Here is a 22,218-nt window from a genome sequence, read left to right as displayed (position 1 = left end):
TCTCTCGTCCCCTTTCTACCCCGGGATCTGCTCAGCCTCTGAGCAGCCACCAAACCTGCAGTGCTAGGCAGTCCCGGGCTCAGGGTGCTGCAAGGTTCAGTGGTCCCTGTGGCACTGGTGCCCTGTCTCAACTTCAGGGAGTGTCATTACCCATTTTCCAGATGAGGCCCGAGTTTCCTCAAGTCCATGCAACTTGCCATTGGGCCACTGGGATTTGAGTCAGGGGACTGGCTGATGCCAAAGGCTGTCTGGAAATGAGAAAGGGAAAGGGAGGATGGGGCGGGGGTGTGGGGAAGATAACCAGTTCTGCCTGTAAATAGAATGTGTCAATCACATTTCTTGGGCAATGTCTGCAAATGCCTTTTAGCATCACTTAAAAGACATTTAATTACTTAATACAAATAATAATAATGATAGTGATTCTGTTGGGCTTCCTTTGTGCCAGGCACATCCACTAACTCATTCAATTGAATTGGTCCTCAAGTTGAGATTAGAAAAGCCGCCCCTCCCTCAACAGCAGTTCTGGCCAACCGACTTCTGCTTGCCCTGACGCCTGGCCTCCCAGGCTGTCAACTCCCGTCTCTCACCTCCTTACCTGAGCCCAGGAGAGGACAGGACAGCACTCCCCCAGCTCTGAACTGCTGGTCATGTGTCAAGCTATTTCACTCTTATTAAAAAGAAAAAGAAGTCACCTCCCCCTTGGGGTCTTCTCAGCCTGCCAGGCCACCTGCCCTCCCCACTGTGGCAATCTCCATCAGCCTCCAGGTCATGACTCCACTGGCCTTGTCACTGACTCTGCCAGCTTCTTGGCTTCCACTTGGGGAGATTTCGACAGCCAGGTGCGCAGTCCATTCAGATCCTTGCCTCACAGTTTCTTGACTTTTCCAAGCCCCATGACTTATAGCTTTTCTTTAGCAAGCCACCCCCTGGCCAAAATCTGAGACTTGACCTCACTGGAAAGGGCTCCATTCTTTCGAATTCCCATTCAGAGTGCACTTCAACTTGCTGTGAATCTATGTCTCCTGTGTGCCTTCCAGGGACCCCCTCTACCTTCTTTTCTCCCACTTACCCATCTGCCTTTCTTCCCTAACTCCAGGAGCCCTCATTTCTGTTGCACATTCACCTGCATCCTGTTTCCACCCCACCAAGACATCCAACCAAGACAAGAAAAAAAGGGAATGCCAGGCTCTTCTCACTTATGAATATTTATACATAATTCTGAAATAAAATATTAACACATTGAATCAACATTATATTCTAAAAAGTACATCCTGACCAAGTAGACTTTATTCAGAGAAAGAGGTGTGGTTTAATACTGCTAAATTTTATACAATAACTCATATTAATATATCAAAAGAGGAAAAACAACTTGGCCATTTAGATGGATGCCAAAAAATATATTTTATAAAATTCAATATCCATACCTGCTTTAAAAAAAATAAACTCCTAGTAAAATTGAAATAGAAGGATCCTTCTTTAATGTGGTTTTAAAATATCTGTGTCAAACCAAAAGACAGCGCCATGCGTGATGCTGAAACATCAGGGATATTGCTATTAAAGTCAGGCGTAAGAAGAGGGTGCCAGGATTTGCCACTGTTCTTTAACATTATTCTGGAACAGACAATCAATGCTATTGGTTAGAGGCAATTGCCTAGAGGCAGTGATAACCCAGTAGCAATAAGCCACGAAGAGCCCACTTCTTAGTTTTAAACAAATATCATTCTCCACTAAAAGGAACCAGAGTTAATAGCTGATCCCAGGGCTAGAACAGGAAAAATACAAGATGAGTTTAAAACATCTTTTTGTGCCAGAAACTAAGGAGACAGTCAAAGAATAATGGGGACATGTCAAAATGACACAGGAATCTGCCTGCAGGCTAAATCTGGGACAATTTGAGCACCAAAATAAATAGTGATGGTAACAGATTACAACCTTTTGATTAAAATAAGAATCCGTGAGTCTATACTGATATAAGGGAATAAATGAATAAATGATGGAGAACGGAAAACTCTTCCTTACAGTGGAATGCCAACTATATGTATAGAACAAGTGATGGAAATAGATATTCACCATTTGGCAACCTTCCTAGTTGTTGAATAAGGCTGGAGTCATCAAAGGATGCTAAGGCTGGTGGGCGGAGATTTGATGAGGAACAGGATATTGGTGTAGTCTTGGAGTATCTCCCCGCCACATACTTACCAAAGACAAAGAAAAAGATGGTGAGTTGATGGTGGAGAGACCTGGCAGCCACCAACCTGACCTGGTGATCCAGGTTAACGTCACTGTTGGTGGGACAGGTCAGTAACACATGCCCAGATGTGAGGTCCTGACATGAGCACAGCATCATTTCTGTGGCATTCTTGCCAAGAGTGCACATCCTGAGAGTGAACACAAGGAAACACTGGAAAGATTCACATGGGGGGACATCCTCAGACTGAATGGCCTGTACTCTTTAAGACTGTCAAGGTCGTGAAAGACAGGGAAGGATGGACCTGTTCCAGATTGAAGGAAACTAATGAGGCACGACAACTAAATGCCGCTCAGAATCCTGACTTGGATCCTGGACCAGAAAGGCAAATGAGGCATTGTTGGGACAGTGGGAGAAACTTGGATGGGGTCCATGGATTAAAGGATAGCTTTAAACTAATTTTGATTTCCTAATTTGGAGGGTTGAATGATAGTAATGAGGAGAGGGTGTTGTCTGGGGGAAGTACAAACTGGAGTATTTTGGGGTCATGGGGCACCCTGTCTACAAGTTCTTATCAAGTGGTTCAGGGGGAAAAAGGCAGATCTATATATATGTTTGAAGAGAGAGGGAGAGGGCTTCCCTGGTGGTGCAGTGGTTGAGAGTCTGCCTGCCGATGCAGGGGACACGGGTTCGTGCCCCAGTCCGGGAGGATCCCACATGCCGCGGAGCGGCTGGGCCCGTGAGCCATGGCCGCTGAGCCTGCGCGTCCGGAGCCTGTGCTCCACAACGGCAGAGGCCACAACAGTGAGAGGCCCGCGTACCGCAAAAAAAAAAAGAGAGGGAGAGAGAGACAGAGGCACAAATAGAGAGAGAGCACAAGTGTGGTAAAATGTTTATCAGAGAATCTGGATGAAGGAGGTATAGATGTTTTTTGTATCGTTCTTGGAAAGTTTCTGTAGGTTTGAAGTTTTTTCAAAATAAATGATCAGTGAATAAACCTCACACCCAGTCCTGGTGCAGACAGCTCCCACACGGCTCTACTGACAGGTGCAAACGTGCGGTACCCGATGCTCAGGAGCACTTTTGCCCCTGGTTAACTGCCCCCTGCATTCCTGACACACAATCTCTAAACTTTCGCCATTGGCTCAGGCCCCCATCTGTCTCTCTCTCCCTCCCCTTTTGTCAGATGACCTAACTCCGGTTTTTCAGAGAAATTATAGGACATCGTGAAGGGTCTCTCTTAATTCCCCTAACATCTTTTCATCCATCCTTAGCGTTTATTCTTAACCCACTGCAATATGGTTCATCTAACCTTGAGACAGAGAGTAAAACCCCCCTCACTACAGTGCAGTGGGTAACAGGTCAGGTCTGTGATTTATCACCCATGGGACGGACACCCCTCCTAGAGGCCTTAGGCTCTGGTCTGGATAGATTGTTCTCCACGCCTGTGACACAGCTATCATCTGAGGTGTCTCTTCACCACTCACCTGTTTCCATTCCTGGTTTCCTAGCTCTTCCCCTTTTCACCTTGTTTTTGGGGAATGTACCTCAAATAACAGCTTCCAGTGAAAGGATTCATAGGAGGTAAACTTTTTTTGAGATTTTGCATGTCTGAAGATTTTGCATCTCTAGTTTTTGTATATATTTTTCTATCTTCACACTTAGTTTTTAGTTTAACCATGTATTGGTTAAAGATTGTTTTCCTTCATAATTTGAAAAACATAGCTCCCTTGTCGTTTTGCTTTGTTGAGAAGTCTGGTTTCATTTGAGTTCCTGATCCTCTGCATGTGACCTGCTTTTTTTTCCACCCTGGAAGTTTTTAGGTTCTTTTATTTCTCTCCATTCTGAAATTTGACAACGATGGTCCTTGCTTGGTGTAGGTCTTTTCTCAACTATCATGTTAGGCATTTGGTAGGTCCTTTCATATTGGTCACACATTTTATCAGTGCTGGGAAATTTTTTTGTATTGTTATTTCTTTGATTATTTCTCCTCTTAAATTTCTCCATTATCTTTTTCTGAGATTATTTACAAGCAAATGTTGGAACTCTTGGATCCACTCTAATTCTCTTTATCTTTTACTCTTCCTCTTTCCTAATTTTCTGCCTTTTTACTCAGTTTTCTGGGAGAGTTTCTCGACTTTATCTTCTGACTTTTCTGTTAGATTTTTTTAAGGTTTTCTATCAGATTAATTTCAAAGAGCTCTTTTATTTTCCAATGTCACCTTTTAAAATATCATCTTGTTCTTATTTCATGGATGCGGTAGCTTCTCTCATTTCTTTGAATAGTATAGGTCATTTCAAAAGGCTTCTTGTGCCCCTTATTGTTTAGTTGGAGGCAGGGGAGTCTCAAAATTGCCGTGCTTCAGGTTCCCAGCCAGAGCCTCTATCCTGAGGCCTCTCACTTTGACAATTACCTGTACCCCTTATAAGTCCATCCCTTCACAAAACCTGCCCATCTTATGCCCATTTCCTTAGCAGCTTGCTGCCACTTCTCAAGGGAACACCCAGGGAACGAGTCCTACAGATACAATCCCCGGAGCAAGCACCTCAGTCCTCCTCCTCTCCATCTATGTCAGGGCTCTATTGGAACTGAAGGTTTCATAGGAATTTCTGGTGACAAAACAATCAATGAAGGAACTACTCTGGGTGAGAGGGACCTCCCAGTTCCTTCCCTATGGTACCCATTAGCTCCCTCTCTCCTTGGGGAAATGGTCTCAAGGGATGGCAGTGTGCATCTTAAGCTGGTGTGAACCAGCTTAAGAGAGCCGGCTGTCGAGAGTTTCGAGAATTGGGTAAGCTGGTCGATGTCACATCAGTAGCTTGAAGCCAGCCGTAGTATTTATACTGCTGAAATTGGCAAACACTACATGTCAAGTTTTTTGGTTTTGTTTTGTTTTCTGAGAGCTTGTTATTAAACATTTACAGCACGTCCCTGAATATCAGTGTCCCTTATTCGGTGCTCTGGTTCCTAGGGAGTGGGGTTGAAGAACAGGACAAGTGCCTGCAGTTGTGCAATATGGCAGCCCTGATGGGGATTCATGCTCTCAGTGTGGGTTTGCTGTGGAATACCTCTGTAGCTCGCTACATTAAAGCACTGAGTTTACTTTATGTACTTAAAATCATGGCTTATTCTGCAAACTAACACTTAAAAAAAAATAAAAATTTACCATATCCACATAGCAGGGCACGAGGGAGCCAACCCCAAGCACCGGGGCCTCCTGATTGTCTCCAGGAAACAAACGGGCCTCCCCCAGAAAAGTCAGGCGGGGGCTCTCTAGTCCAACGAGTCCTCAGTGGACTGACAGCCCAGAAGCACCCACCTCGTCAGTCTTAGAGCCTCATGCTTCTCACCTTCTTGAATGCCCTTGGAGAGAGAGCTTGGAAGGCTGGACTGGCGTTGGTTCGCCGGAACTTGATATGATCCCACCCTCAAGGCGACAAGAGGAGTTTGGGGAGCTAAGCGTGAAAGGGAGCATCTGTGCCCAGCACCCCAAAGCAGTGGGCGGCCCTGGGTCTCCACTCTCCCCGTCCTGTCGTGCCCTCTGCTTTCATATCCTGCTACGGCTTTTCTTCCAGGCCCCTCAGCGCCAGCTTCTGCCGCCCAGCCAGACTGGGGATGGGCTTCCCCGAGGGAAGAGTCAGGGGAACAGGTGAGGAGGCACCTCACCAGCCTCTCGTGGACCCTGGCTGACTGGTCCTAAGGAAGATGCTCAAGTGTACCCTGGGGGCTGAGGATACAAGAGCCAGGGTGGCAATAGATTCTAGGAATGCTGGGCCAGCTCTTCCCTTTTCCGTCCCGCTCTGACTTAACTTCTCTCTGTGCCTTGGTTTTCCCAAATGTGAAATGGGACTAATCACCCTCAAAACACCCCTGCAAGGTACTACTTACCATCTGTAAGAGACTGTGAGACCTTTGGATGGAATATAACAGTACTCATAACGGATAATAACACGCTGCCCTTCTCCAGGGCCTTTCATCCATGGATCTCAAAGCCTCTTACAAACCTTAATTAATTCTCACTACACCCCAGTGCAGGAGGCTGATGGTCATTAGCCTGATTTTACTGATGGGGAAACTGAGAGAATCCAGGAGGTTGGCTTGAGGCCACACAGTAAGTCGGCAGCACCATGAGGGCTAGAACTCACAGCCCCCGGCCCCTGGGAAAGGCTCAGAAAACGTGGGCTCCAGCCCAGCCCTGCAACGAGGCTGATGGGACAGCGGCAGAGCCTCTCACCTGCCAGGGCCCTGGAGTGGCTGCCAGGGGAGTCTGGACCACTGAGTTCTGGGGACACTTGGGAACATAGGAGGAGGTCCATAGGCATGGGTTTTGGTAGCTTGGTCCAGCAATTTGGGAAGAGAAGTAACATTGACAGGGCGCCTGGTGTGTGCCAAGGCCCTGTACAAGGCACTTGTGTTATTTGATCACACCCCACCTGTGAGGTAGGCATATTGCTCCCATTTCACAAGTGAGAAAACTGGCTTGTTGAAGAAGCCACCATTTATGCTCACCTACCATGGACCAAGCAATATGCTTGTGCCTTCATTGTCAACAATATGGGCCACAAGTCATCTGGGGAGCATGAGGCATAATTAGGCATCATTTTAGAGATGGGGAAGCTGAGGTACGCAGAGGAAAAGTGACTCGCTTAATGGTGTGACCTTGGACAAGTCATGTTCTTCGACAACCTCTCCCTTCCCCCACCACCCTTAAGTCCTCAGAGTCCCCCAGCCCTGACTCCCTCCCAACTCCAGTGCTCAGGCGAGGCTGAATGAGACCATGGCGGGAAGGGCTTTGAAGTGCTCTGAGGCAGCACCCAGGTCCTCCCAGAGAAAGATGAAAAGCTGCCTGTCCTGGGCTCTGTCATGCCACAGGGAAGCTCTCAGAAGATGGAAATAGCATGGTCACCTGGGATCACCTGGGGACGGTGGCCCATGGGCTTCCCTCCAGGCCTCTAGGGTGGCCTCCCATGTCCTGCCTGGGGGACCCTCTGGGGAGGACCAGGCTTCCTGGGACAGAGGGCTGAGGGTATCCCTTCCCACGGGAACAGGCCAGGGAGAGTTTGAGGCCAGGGCATGTGACTGGGCAGCTAGGGTCCCTCTCTGGGGCCCAGTTCTCCAAACGGGTTGACCTAGGAGACCTCTGAGGTCCCTTCCACCTCTGACAGGCCCCGAGACCCTGTCTCAGAGCCACACTCCCCAGAATCTTGTCTGTTTTTAATGATTGCCTCACAGGAACCCAAAGAATTTGTGAGAAAGCAGATTCATCCCAGTGACAGCGGTGGGAGCTTTGGGCCCGAGCAGGGTGTCTGGAGACCAGGCTCCGACCCCTGGCCCCCACAAACAAGCTGTGTGGTCTGGACAAGGGCCTTCCTGCTCCGTGCCTCAGTTTCCCTGTTGGTAACGTCTGTGGGGAACACCTGAGGGGGCTTTGAAGGCTGGAGGAAAGAAATGGAGGAGATGGGGGCAGGGGTGGGGGGCCATGCAGGGGACACAGGGTAGAATGGGTCGGGGGCAGGGCGCGGGGTGGGGAGAGGACCGTGGAGTGATATTCAGTGGGCTGGGGGTGGAGGCGGGAATGCAGCTCCAGCAGTGGTTTTGCTCACTGCCTGCTTAATGTTGATAGAAATACTACCTAATATTTGTACAGCCTTTTTTTTTTTTTTTTTTTTTTTTTTTGCGGTACGCGGGCCTCTCACTGCTGTGGCCTCTCCCGTTGTGGAGCACAGGCTCCGGATGCGCAGGCTCAGCGGCCATGGCTCACGGGCCCAGCCGCTCCACGGCATGTGGGATCTTCCCGGACCGGGGCCCGAACCTGTGTCCCCTAAATCGGCAGGTGGACTCTCAACCACTGCGCCACCAGGGAAGCCCCAGCCTTTTACCCAAGTTAACAAAATGCTTTCTCTCCTGTGTTGTCTCTTTCAATCCCCCTCCCCACCTGTGGGAGAGGTATATGAGCACTCCCAATCTACAGATGAGGAAACTGAGGCTCAGAAAGAGGAAGTAATCTCAAGGACACCTAAGTAGTAATGGGCAGACCCAGGCCTCTCCCTGAGACACACTTCTCTAGAAAGTTCCATACCATAGAGTCCCTCCTGGAACCAGTGTTGGGCAGGCCCGACCTGGGTTGAGGGCCTGGATCACAGAACCCACTCGCTGGGCCCTTTTCCTCTTCCCGAGGCCCCTTGGATTGGGGGTGGGGCGTTGGCCCCGAGGGAGGAATCTCGGATGGTGAGTCCAGGGTGCGGCCAGCAGTGGGCGGGTGGCGCTGCAGGCTGCTGCTGGCTGGGCAGGGCAGGGCAGGGCGGGCACGGGAACAGTGTGACCTGGACAGCGTGACCTGCGATAATTGAGTGCTGCACGCAATGGCTGCTGCAGAGGCAGCGAGGCCCCCCGTGCCTGGGGGCGGCCTCACTGCCGAGGCTGGGGCCTCCCTGCCTCCCACCTCCTGCCCTGCTGGTTCCCCTTTGGCCACAGCTCCGCAGCTTCTAGGAGGCGATGTTCTTTCTCCCACCAGGCAGATCTTCACCTGAGAGCCTGCTCAGACCTGCCTTCCTCACAAAGCTCGGTAGCAACTCCCTGGGGCAGAAAATGTCTCTTCTGAAAGCAAGACAAGAGTTTAATTAAGCCCTAAACGCGCACAGTTGAGCCTGAAATTAGGGTGGTGACAGGAGGGCTAGAAGGGCGGGGGCGGGGTGGGGTGCTGGGGGGTGGCTTCAGCCCATCCCTGGCCCAGCTGAGCAAAACAAGCCTGCAAGCAAACATTTACAGAGCCCGCGGGCGCAGTTGCCAAAACAGCTCTGACCTAGAGAGGGGAGAATGCCATGTTCCCTCTCGTGTTTGGGGTAAGTCTGTAGAGGACTTGGAAAGTGGAAAGAGGGAACCCGGAAGTAAAGCAAGGCCGCCTCCGAGACCAGATCCCCCGGGTCCCTGGATGTGTGGGGTGGGAGCTAGGGGCGGGGGCTGGGCATCCTGTTGTGACTGCAGCTGGGCAGGGGGGAACCCTCCTCACCCCCAAGGCCAGCTGGGCTCTGCGTGAGCCAGGCCGCCACACGCACAGGTGTGCCAGGCTTGGGGCTCCTGCCCAGCACCCAGCCTGGCTCGCCCAGGTGGGCAGAGCTCATCCTGCCCCCCAAGGAGGCAGGCAGCAGCCAGCCAGGAGGTGCCCGGCGGGCTGGGCTCCCGGCTGTAGAGACAAAGCAGCTGACACTGGCTTTGCAGATGGCTGCAGGTCTTGGGGACAGTCATGTGCTTTGAGGGGGGGCACTGGCCTCAGTCCCCCGCTCTCCTGTCCCCAGGTCTCCCCAGATTGTTGCTGAGACAGTCAAACCGCAGCCTCCTCCTTTACCTGGCAACTAATCCTGCTGTGCCCTGCAACTTGGGTTGGGTCTTACTCTGCCAGGGACTGAAGCAAGAAGAGATGGGCCGGCAAGCGTGTTATCACTTGTCTCGGGAGCAGAGAGGCGGTTGCCACAGGGCCCCTGCGTGCGTGTAGACGTGCATGCGTGGAGCAGTGAGGGAACAGGCTGTCCTAGGGGTGCGTGCCTGGCCCTCCTTCCGAGCGTGCGTGTGTGTGTGTGTGTGTTGGGGGGAACTGATTTCTGTCACTGAGGCAGGGGACCCAAGGGCAGACCCTGCTTGGTTGACGCAGAAGCTCCCGTGGGCCCCCATCTGACAGGCCATCTCATCACTTAGTAGAGATGTTGTAGGTTCTTTGAATTTAAGGGACACTCTGCTAAAGACACCAAAGTGGGGGCCTTTGCTGGGGGCCGTGGGGAGCACCAGCCAGGGTTCGGCCACTAAGCTGTCCCCGCTGGCTTTTCCTAACTCAGGCCTTAGACCCTGATGGCTTCCCCTTCCCAGGACAGATGGGAAATCCTGGCACAGCTTTCCAGTCCCCGAATCACAGGTGTCCTGGAGGCACGATGACCGCTGGGCAGAGGGTCAGGAGAGGCCCGAGGGTCATTTGGGGAAGCCTCCGTCGCCCATCTGTGCTTATCTGCCCTTGCCAGCATCCCTAACCCTTATCCTGTGGCTACTGTAACAAATTACCGCAAACTTGCTGGCCTAAATGACAGAAATTTATTCTCTCACAGTTCTGGAGCCCTGAAGTCCAAAATCAAGGTGTGGGCAGGGCCTCTTCCAGGCCCTGGTGGCTGCGGTGTTCTGTAGCCTTAGCGCATCCGTCTCTGCTCTGTCTTCACATCGGCTTCTCCTGTGTGTGTGTGATCTCCCTCTGCCTCACTCTTATAAGGACACTTGTCACTGGATTTAGGGTCCATCCAGATACTCTAGGATGACCTCCTCGTGTTGAAATCCTTAATTTCATCACATCTGCAGAGACCCTTTTTCCAAATAAGACCACATTCCTAGGATCTGCGGATGTGGACCTGGACATATCTTTTGGGAGCCATCTGTTACCCCACCCAGTGGTCAGTCAGCCGTGGGTTGGACCCCTCCAGTGATGGGAAACGCGTTACCTCATGGGTTGGCTCAGTTCGCGTCCAGACAGGTCTAATTATTTTAAAGTTCTTAACTTGGGTGGAGTTGAAATTCCACTCAACAGGAACCTCTACCCACTGGCCTTGGTTCTGTCCTTCAGAGCACATAAAATACACCTAAATAAATAAACTCTATTCCCACTACCTCCTGCCCCCGATTACAATGCAAAAACAAAATCAGAAAAGGATGAGCCAGCTTAATCCTGGTGTCAGAGACAGTGCCTAGACCCTGAGGTCAGGAGACCTTGACTCACTGGTGGCTCTGTCCCTAGAACCTTGTGCCTCGGTTTCCTTACCATAATGCCAAAGGGCTGGCTGGATCACTATTTCCAAGGGACGCTTTTGGAAAATGCATCCTGGATATTCATAATTTGCACTAGCCTACAAAAGCCTGTGAGAAGTGCTGAGTAGAGAAACCCACTGAGGTCAGTCTTTTCCAAACTTACTAGAAAATAGAGTCGTTTTATCGACAACCATTTTCTTTTATCACCCCGCAGAACTTCTGTGCTGTTTTGGAAGGAGGGACCGGTCTCTGTGATGCCTGGGCATCCTTTCCCGCTTTCACAGTCTGTTGAGGTCAAACCAAACAGTTGAGTTCGAGTCTTTGGTTCCCATCCCCAGAGTTGTTGCCAGGCATTTTGCTGGAAGTAACAAATGATCCATTACAAGATGAGAGTCAAGAATCTGGAAAATGAGAAGCCCTTCCCCTGAGCCGCAGACAGCCTGGGCGAGGCTGCGGGTGAAGGTCTCCTCCCAAGGGCCCCGGGCCTGCTGGGGGCCCTTGGGAGGAAGCCACGGGAGGAAAGAGCATTTCCGCTGCTCTGCCCCAGGGGACCTGCTCACCACACCCCTCGGATCCAAACTTCACCTCCACCGCAGACTCCAGCTGCTCCGCCCTCCCTCCTCAGATAAAGCTACCTCGGAACTTGCCTCTCCCAAAGCTTTCTGCTGAAGGTCCCAACGAAATCCCTCCTACCTTTGCTGGGGGAAAAAAATCCCAGAGAAGTTGGATCTTCTGAAATGGGAGCAAGAAGAAACCTGGGCCTCCCAAGGGAAAGACAGGGCTGGTGGGGGAAGAGAAGGGCCTGAAGGTGTGTCCCAAGGGGAGAGGAGAGAGAGCGCCTGAGGACGGGATGGGTGGAGGTGCAGGGCTCCAACTCTGGGCCCAAAAGAAAGATGGGAACATTGACACGAAAGCTAAATAAGGAGACTGGCATAGACTGAGAAGGCCACCAGGTTTATTTCCCTGGCGCCAAGCAAGATTACGGCCAGGCTACTATCCTCCCCCAGCAGGGGCAACCCAGCTCAGATCCACCTTGTAATGTATGGAGCCGCTGTGGCCTGACAGTTTCGTCTGCGGACACGGGTTCACCATGCTCTCAGACACAGATCCAGGACTGTTTATTGAGCACCCATGTAGCGGGCACTATGCTAGCTGCTTTCACATGTGTTCTGTTTAATCCTTACAGCCCCTAATATTTTACAGGTGAGCACACCAAGGCGGAGGTTTGGTATCTTGCCAAAAGTTGAGAGGCAAAGTGAGGAATAGAACAAGCTCCGGCTCCCAATCCCACCCCACAGCTTTTGACGGTATTTAGTGATGCAGCCTCTGGATCCTGATGGTGTGGGCAGTTCTCCCGTAGGTCGGGCCTGAGTCCCTCCTACCCTTGCCTGAATTGGATCGGATGGAAGGACCATGTAAGTAGGTTCGTTCTGCTCCCAACCCAGCCTCAAGAGACATCAGCCATCCTCTGGTACACGTAGTAGCCTTCCAGTTACTGGGGTGGGGAATGTTTGCCTTCTGTTGATGAAAAGAAATAGATGTGATAGTAAATAAATGCCCAACCCAGTGCAGCAATCGATTTCCCTAACAATAAGCCTCTATGTTTGCTCTTGGCTGTGGGTTATATTCATTGGCTATAGTCACTGCTCAGGAGCCCCTGGGTGTGTCATCCGGGTGGGGCCCCAGGCACATTTAACCAGGGGAGGGAGCAAACCTTCCTGCCTTAAGCTACCAGAATTCACCCCAGGAAGTGAGGCTCCTGCAGACCTGCTTCCGAGTGCCCCAGACCAGAGTGAGGAGAAACGTACCAGGTTCACGGGGCAGTGGGCATGGTTCTCTGCACTGTGCATCAGGAAATGAGTCTGGTCCCAGCTCTGCTTCTGCTGCTCTGGATGACCTGAGGCAAGCCCGTTTCCCTCTCGGAGCCTCGGTTCCCACATGTGTAAACTGGGGTAGGGAGGTGGGGTTGTACCCTATGATCTCTCATGTTCCTTCTAGCTCTGACATTACAGGACCCTGTAGCCACGGCTCCTCCTAGAGTTGCTTTATGTATTCAGCACATGGGCCCCTAGCTGGTGGGTGGTCACCCTCAGTGCTCCAAGAACCCAAGCTCTTCCTCTGTGAGGTGGCTGGATGTCCATTCCTGCCTCAGCTTCCCCAAATCCTTCCTTTCTTTTTCATTTTCTCTAGCTGTCATGTGTATCGAATTCCCTAGTTTGCAAGACATTTTCAGAAACATTATCCCACTGGAGCCTCAACCCAACCCTGTGAGATAGGCCGAGAAAGGGATGCAGTGCTCTCAGCCAGCCATGTGTCAGGCCCTTCCTGTGTTGTTTCACTGAATCTTCCTCATAGCTACAGAAATCCTTTGGGGAATAAGCAGACTATAAATAAATAGACAGTGGACGGATATTTAGATGAATGCATACATGCATAATCCTCACCATGGCCCTGAGGTCTTGGTGTTATTATCGTCACCACATCACAAGGGAGGAAAGTGAGGCTTGGAGGGGTTCAATAACTGCCCAAGGTCCCCTGGCTCTCAGGCAGCAGAGCCAGGATTGGAACCCAGGCCTCTCTCATCTAAGCCCATGGCCCTTTCTGAGCACTGAGCTGTGCACAAATCCGCATTCGCTGCCCCACTTTGCAGATGAGTGAACGAGGTGTATAGAGATGAAATGATTTTGTCAAGGGTTTGCAGCTCTGAGTAGCAGAGCCGGAACTCAAACCTTGTCTTTCGCCTACACACGTAGGGCTGTTGAAACATCTCAGTTGCCTCAAAAGAAAAGCCAGTGGCGTCCCTTCTTCCCTGCCTCCTTCCTTTCTTCCTTCCTTCTTTCCTCCCTCTTTCCCTCCCTCCCTCCCTCCCTTCCTTCCAGGAACATCCCCTACCTCTCAAGTGCTTCCTTGTCCGAGGCAGGCAATCGCATGATGTGCCCATTGTGCAGATAACAGGGCCACCGCTCCTTGGGCTCTGTGTGTCTTTAGGGATGCGGGTCCCCGCGGCAGCCCATGCGCTCAGTGACCCACAGTAGCTGATCCACAGGGGTGCCGGGGTGGGGTGTGCTGACACCCAGGGGGTGCTCAGTAGGGGTGCTGGCAGCGCCTGCCCCCTCTGTGTGTGTCGTACTTGGGGTGTCTGTGAGTCTGTGCACATCTGCCCTCTCCACATGAGCACGCCCCAGACGGTTGGTGTGCCGGGGACTGCCCGGCGGGGGCGGGGGTGGGAGCATTGAACGTGGCCGCTGCCCTCCCAGGCCCTCGCCCACTGCGCTCCCCCCACCTCTCTCCTCTCAGTCTCCACGCTGGGCTCTTCCCCCTCCCTTCCGTCCTCTACCAGGGCGATCAGCTTAAAGCTAGATTTTTATTCTCTGGCTGTAGCCCATGATTTGTGTCTCCTGAGTAAGGCAAATACAAACAAAACAACTTCCCCCTGAGGGTAGCATTCAAACTTGTCTGGAAAACTCAGGCTTGAGGCTGTAGCTCACATTGCGTCTTCTTCTAAGAAATTATCGGTGGAGGATCATATGTGCTTCAGATCATTCTCCCTCTCACATATATATCACAATTCAGATCTCTCTCCTGCTCAGGCACACGTGCGTGTGCGTGCGCATGTGTGTAGGGGTGGCATTTTAGGGTAAATTTACTGACGTTTAAAACATACATACAGTCAAGTATACAAATTTGTGTGCACAACTCACTGAGTTTTCACAACGTGAACACACCTGTAAGCCTGACCCAGCCAAGAAACAGAACTCAGCCCTCACGCCCTCCACTCTGCCTGACCTGCAATGACTTCTAACATCATAGACTCGTTTTGCCTTTTAAAAATTATATAATGGAACAACACAATCAGTATTGCTTTGTGTCTGGCATCTTTTGTTCATTATATTTGCTAACTTTGTATATGTGTCTGATATAGAGAGACACACATATACATATATGTGTGTGAAAAAATACATATGCTTCCCCCCTTTTCTTGCTTAAATATTCTAAATCAAAATGCAAACGTTATGTCATTTAATCCCCATGTTTTTCAGTATGCATCTAAAAACTATGACTATTATCTTACATGAGTGAATGCCAGTATCTTACCTAACCCAAAAAAAAAAAAAAAAATCCTGGGCATCACCTACAATCCCATCCATACTAACATTTCCCAAATTGTATGTTTATAAAAGACATTCATAGATACAGGTGTAGCTCTGACCCCATCAACGCACCTGTATCCTTTTCTCACTCCTCAAGTTGGTGTGTATTAGGGTTGCCTTTGGAATGAAATCGAAACCCCTCCAATGTTAGGCACAGATTTCCAAGTCTGGCTCAGCACTCACAGAATGGTCAGTGTCAGCTGATTCAGACTCCCCTCTGGTTTCTGAATCCCCTTTATAACACCTACCAGGTTCTGGCCTCTTTTTGAACATTTTCCCCAAACGGCCCATGAAATTGACATGACATTGCCTTCCCTAGGCTGAGGTCAACTCTGCCTGCCCCCAGGGCCAGTATCCCCCCTTTAGCCCTAGCCTCGTCCTTTGGGGCCCTACCAAGTAGGCTTAGCTCTTTTTCCACAGGGAATGCCTTCAGGCATTCGAAATAGCTCAGGACCTTCTCTCCTCACCCCCACCCACCCAGACTGTAAAATCTAGGCCATCCCCCTGGACTCAGTCAACCCCATCGCTTGATTCTTGCCCCTACATACGCCGACTTCCCTGAACCTGGGCTCTTCCTAATGCTGTCTGCTCTGCAACCTCCCCCGCCTTCACGTGTCAGCATCTCCTCAGACTCCTGAGGCCAATGTCACTGCCACCACCTTCGTGAGGCCTTTTCTCAGGTGTTCCACCTGATATGTGCTCACCCTCCGCATTAGCCAGAGAACCCTGGTGGCTGCCTTGTGGCGTTTAGGGGTGCCTTGTGCTCTGACTTGTTTTAAAGTTGTTTGAGAATCTTTCTCATCCCTCACCAGATCCCAAATTCTTTGAGGCCAGCCACTTTCTTACTCGGCATCATTTAGTTTTGAAATGTCTAGCAAACGGTAAGTGCTAACAGTAGGTGCTCTTTACGGGCTCACTGGTGGACTCTTTTATTTGCAATTGACAGATACCCAACTCAAATTGGCTCCAATAGAAAAGGGAATCTCTTGCCATAGGATGGGAAGTCCAGGAACACAACCACTTTAGGTAAGCTGGGGTCCAGGAGACCCAACAAAGTCATCAGAAACCTGTTGTTCTCTGTTGCTTGGCCCTGCTGCCCTCTGGGTTGGCTTTATGCCCCACAGTCTCTCCCCTGTGAGGAGCATGGTCTCCCAGTTGGAAAGAGAGGATGTCTTTCCCAAAGGTTTCAGCCAAAGCCTCAGGTCTGACTCTCAAAGGCCAGTCTTGGGTCATTAGCACACCCTGAAACAGTCAGTAACTGTGGCCAGGGAAGTGGGTGTTTGGTTTGGCCAGGACTGGATCATGTATCCTGAGTCTATCCCTAGAGCTCAAAGGTTAGGATCAATGGGGAAGTGGAGGTTCCCCCAAAGGAAAACCAGGGTGCTCCTACCAGAACGGGGAGTGGGTGCTAGGCCTGCCAAATGACAGAGATTCAACAGTGCTGGAAGGAGACCTGGATCAAGCAACGAGGCCTCCTGCTCTTGGTCATTCTCTGAGCTCCTCTTGTATCCACTACAGACCCAGCATGTGAAGGAGAAAAGCAAAGGCCTGGCACATGGGAGTCTGAAGACTTGGGTACACCCTGCTCTGCATGCAAGGTGGGTGTGACCTTCAGCCCATGGCTTACCTTTCCTGAACCTCAGTTTCTTTATCTGGAAAATAGGGCCAATAATGTGGGTCCTGGCTACTGCATAGGCTGTTGGGAGGATCAGATGACACCCTGGTGGGTGGGGTGTCTAAGTGTGTAGAGATGGTTTGTCATGATTCCATGCAGAGCTAGGGGGAAGATTCATTAGCGCCTTCTATACTAAGAGTCTGGGGCCTGAATTCACATGTTCAAATTCCAACTCTTGTTTCTCTTTTGCTCTGGAATCTTGGGTGAATTCACCTCTCTTGACTTCAGTTTTCCTCATCTGTTGAATGGGGATGATTGTAACTACCTCATAGACTTATATTAACCGAGTTAATATATACGACAATTAAAACACTGTCTGGTACAGGGGAAGCCCTATTCAAGGTTATTATAGGTGTCACCATTGTTGTTGCTTCATGCCCCCACTATTGTGTGTGTTCTCTTTATTTTTCTCAGCTAGACTGTGAACTGCCTGAAGGCAGGGTCCATCCAGGCTTCAGGCTTTTCCTCCCCCTTCCTCTACATGCTGGGCAAATCCTGGGGCCAGGCTGATGGGTCCCACATTCTGACCAGATTAGAAGTGGAGGAAGCCTGCCTAGAGCCTCTGGCCTGGGGTGGGGCAGGAGTGGGGAAGCTCATGCTGGGTTTCTGGGTCCTCAGGATAGGAGGGTGGGAGAGATGTGTTTTCATGTGGGACTTGAAGATGCCTGGCAGGAGACTCATGCCGGATAGAGGAGTGGTGGGGAAAGAGTTCTGTGCATCCCTTGCCCTATGACAGGGCCTATGTTCAGTCCAGCCTCTTGGTGGCAGATAAGAACGCAGGGGCCAGGAGATATCAAGGGACTTGGCCCAGGTCACAGAGCCGGCCATAGCAGGGCCATCCTTGGACCTCTGTTTCTCAACTCAAAGCCCAATCTGAGCTGCCTCTCCTCATGCAGATCTTAGACCCAGAAGAGGAAGCGAGCAAAGCTGTCCTGTTCCTCCTTTCCAGACCCAACTAACATTCCTACCAGAGGTAACTTCTGTTCTGACTCATAAAGATATTTCTGAATAATAGCACTGGTCAACTTATCTCTGGAACGTATCCGGCTTAAACACACACACACACACATGCATACACACACGCGCACACATGAGGGCAACTGGGGAAGTACCTTCTTTCTGCCTGAGTCTTTCTAGGGCAGTCACTACTCAGAGTCTCCTAGGGGCCATAAGTGGGGACCAGAAAGGCCTCATTTGCATATGCTTTCTGAGAAGTCTTGCACAGACTTCAATATAATGCTAAATGTGGTCTAAGGCAATCAAAAGGGCTTGTTGTTGTCTGCTTGTATTCTTTAAATTGAAGGTAACATACAGTAAAGTAAATAGATGCCCTAATCCGAGGGTAGAACTTGATGAGTTTTTCACATATGTACAGATGTAACCACCACCCAGATGCAGAACATTCAGTTTTAATATTATTATTAGGTCGGCCTCTAGAGCAATAGTTTCTGGACTTCCTTGCTCTCACATCTCCTCCTTGGTGTGAATCCCATACATGAGATGGGAATCATGGTAGGTGAGGGCCCATGTCATGCCTCAGAACACTGAAGCCGGTGGGCCCCTCTTGGGATGTAACGGAGGTTGTGTAAGGCCACAGGGAGGCGTCAGCATTGCTTATTCATCCAGCTCTTTCCTGCAGATGCTGATCTCTTCTGATCCGTGGTTCCCAGCCTTTCTTTCTGCCCCACACCTGAACGATACAACACATTCCCTCTGGATTAGTGGCTGAATGTATCAGTGACGTTTAAAGGGAGGGGAGGTGCAGCTTGAAAAGCTGAGCGCGTTATTCTCATGTTTACCCCGACTTGGGGTGAGATGTGAGACTTACTGATTGACTGTATTTCCCCCATCCTGAAATGTCACCCATGAGAAGATACATCTGGGTTTCACAGCATCTTTGCTGGTTATTCCTCATTTGCTGAGTGTGCCTTTCCCACCCCCACCAGATCCACTGCTCACCCTTCCTTGCCCTCTGCTGTGCCTGGGAGGCTGACAGGGGATGGGAGAGATGGTCTGGGATCCTTTCCTCCATCTTCTTCAGTGTCTCTCTGACATGGGTTGCTTCTCTTCATCCTGATGGATGGCCTTTCTTCTGTGGTCCCGGTGTGCAGGAGGTTCTAATAACACTATTTTCTTCCCTTTTGAACCCTGGGCATGGTCACAGTTTCCAGCTGTTACTAAGCCCTGGGTGCGGCAAGATCCCTTGTTGCTCACTTAGCCCTGCTCACACTTCTCTATGGAGATGCTTCATTTTTAAAGCCTCTTCCTTTGAACCATCCTGGTTGAGGTCTGTTTCCTGATGGACTCCTGAGTGATCCAGAGATCTTGGGACAAACAGAAACGCTTCCGTATTAAGTAGTCACTGATGATAACATGTACCTGGCTTTCAGAAATGTTCAAACAGCATCAACATGTATGGTTTACAGTAGAGAAGTGATGGCATTCTCTCAGGCATGGTGGATAAAGGACCAGGAATTATTAAGCCATGGACTCTGCTTCTGACCTGTCAAGCCTGGGAGCATGGATAACAGGCAGAGCACCGGGGGTAAAGGCAGGGGAGATGGGTTTGAGCTCAGGCTCTGGCAACCACGGGTTGGGAAATCTTGAGGAGGCTGCCTTGCCACTCTGCTCCTCAGCCTCCACTTTGGCACTCGAGAGTCACCCTGACTGTTGTTACATCCCTGGCGCAGATGTTAATGTGAGGGAAAACGAGGCCACGTATGTGGAAGGGCTTCATGAACTTCCAGCACTCAGATGTGCGGGCCAGTGCAGCCCAGAGCAGGCAACCATTTCAGGGCCAAACATTGGACAGCAGGGACAGCGGAGGAAACACCTAACTTCAGTGCAGGGAGGTCCCAAGACCCAGAGAGGCAATGAGAAGGCGGCACAAGCTACCTTTTTCTCCCATCCCAGCTTACCGCCTCCTCTTCCCTCACATGACATGACCTTTCCTTACCCTGAGTGATAATGCTGGGCAGAGAATTAAAGAGAACCTCTAAGTGAGGAAAAGTCATGCACCAGAGGAAGTCCACGCTTTCTGGAGACCAGTGAGAGAGAAACAAAGACATTCCAGTAGGAGGCAGGTCACACATGTCCTAGGTAAGAGGAAGAGCCTGGAGTCATAGAGGCCCAGCTGCACTTCCAACTGGGTCACTAACCCTCTAACTAATTCTCCTGGTCAAGTTACTTAATCTCCCTTTCTTGATCTGCAACCAGGGAAGAATACCCACCTCAAACGTTTGTTCGGAGGCTTGCATGAGACAATCCCCGTAAAGCATTCAGCCTGGTGCCTGACTATTGGTAAGTGCTCAGTAAAGATTGGCCCCTATTCTTCTTAGTCTCCTATTCCTGGGAGTCAGAGGATCCCTTCTAACTGGGTGATCCTGGAATGATTCCCCCCGGAGGGGGCAATGAACTGGGCTTGGAAGCTAAATTCTCGGTTTGGCATTCACGGTTAGTCCGAGGCACCAGCTGCACCAGCCGGTCGGTGCCCATAGCACCAGGGCGCAGCTCTGTGTCTGGTGCTCCAGGACTGAGGGACGAAGGCAGGCTGCAGAACGCAGGCCTCCCGGCGGGCAGAGGGAGCCAACACAAGTTCTGGAGTCGGGGAAGGCCGGGATCAAAGCGCTCCGAGGCAGGCCAGGGCGCACCAAAGGGAGGCTAGCGACTTGCATCAGCACAGATTCCGTGATGCTCTGCAGACGTCTCGGGGCTGCTGGGCTTTACGGGAACCCACAAGAAAGGAAAGGGCTGGGGAGCAGGCAGGGCGGGGGCGGGTGAGGGCGCGAGGGTGCGCTCGCCTGCCCGCGCGCTCCCGGCGGCGCCTGCCCGGGCCTGGACGCGCCCGGGACGGCGGAGGCCACCGAGGAAGAACCCGCTCCCTTTCCCCCTCCTTCTTTCCCCCCGAATTACTGGAAGTACTGAGTGGGAGAGACCCAGAAGCATCCGGATTTTCAAGCGCGGGGTGGGGGAGGCCCGGGCAGCCGTTGCTGCTCAAAGGAAAACTAAAAGTGTGTCTGTTCGCGCCGCTTCGACACGCGGCTGCTCCCGGGAGGGCCCTGGACGCCCAGACCGCGATTCCCTTTGTAGCCCCCCAAGAGCTCGCCAAGGCGGCCGGGGGCCGTGTGGCGCGGGGCGGCGGGACGGAGAGGCGAGGAAGAAAGTGTCACGATTTCTTCTCCTGCGCTCCACCCCCCCCCCCCCACCGTCCCCACCCCCAGTTTTCTGGGTTTTGCCGCTGCCGCTGGGGAAAGGGCTGAACGGTTTTGCGTCAAAGGACTGCATTTACACAGTCCTGCTGAGAGAGGAGCGTAAACACACCCAGGCAGGCAGGACGCAGGATTTAAAAGTCAAAAACAAAAACGCCAAGCCCCCGCGCTGGGTGCGCGCATCCGTCTGCCCGACACTTCTCTCCCTGACCGGGGGAGTTGGGGACTCTGCCAAGCAGGCGGCGGCGGAGGTGCGAGGAGCCCGGCCAGCCTCGCCTCTTCGCGCGCGTCCTTGGGGACGGAGCTCAGGACAGAATGTGTTTTATAGTTGTAAACAATGACCCCGAGTATTGTTTGGGATTACCGTATCTTGGGGCCATTGGGGCGGCCAGATGCCGCCAGCCGTCCCGGAAACGCCAGCGCTTTATATAGAGCCCCGGGAAAGCTTTGAGTTCCCGGCTCTATTTTTCTTTCCTAGCAACACCCCCACTTTACAGATAAGGAAACTGAGGACCGAAACCGTGATGTGTTACAATGCGTAACGCTTCACACATCTTCCCGTTGGGTCCTCACAAGGACCCTGTGGGGGTACAGGTGGTACACGTAAGAGTTGGGTAAACCGAGACTAAGGCAGAGCCTGGACCAGAACCCAATTTCCTTGACTCCTAGTACAGTGCTCCTCAGGATCATCTCTGCAGAAGGATTGAAGTTCCAGAGCTGACAAGGGCCTTAGACGGTCATGTCTCAACCCCTTCGTTTGATAGGAAGAAACTGAAGCCCAGAGAGGTTAAGGGAGTCGCCCGAAGTCTCACAGCTCGTAAACAGCACAGCCTGGCGTTCATACTCCAGGGCCTGTGCTCTTTACCCCGCACCCCGCCCAGCGAGGCGGGAGAACCTAGGAATCCGCACTACCTACTGCCTGAACTTCGCTCCAAAACAGCTGAAGACAACGTTGGGGGCACACCCTCTCCCGGGCCTCCCTCTTCCCTATTTTTCTTTTTCTTCCAAATTCGTAACAGTCAAGGTTGCTTATAATGCCCGATTACTCCTATTAGATGCGTCCTAATTGCCCAGCGTAGAGGGCGGCCGGAATGTCTTGACTGTTTAATTTCGTCTTCAAGGCTACTCCTAACAAATTAATTTCAGGGCCGAAAAAACGGGGCGGGGGGGGGAAGGGGCGGGAAGCAGTGGGCAGCCAGCCACGGAGGGGAAAA

The sequence above is a fragment of the Hyperoodon ampullatus genome, assembly GCF_949752795.1.
Source record: "Hyperoodon ampullatus genome assembly, chromosome: 15".
In the NCBI taxonomy this organism is placed as follows: domain Eukaryota; kingdom Metazoa; phylum Chordata; class Mammalia; order Artiodactyla; family Ziphiidae; genus Hyperoodon; species Hyperoodon ampullatus.
Note: the sequence above shows the minus strand (reverse complement) of the source record.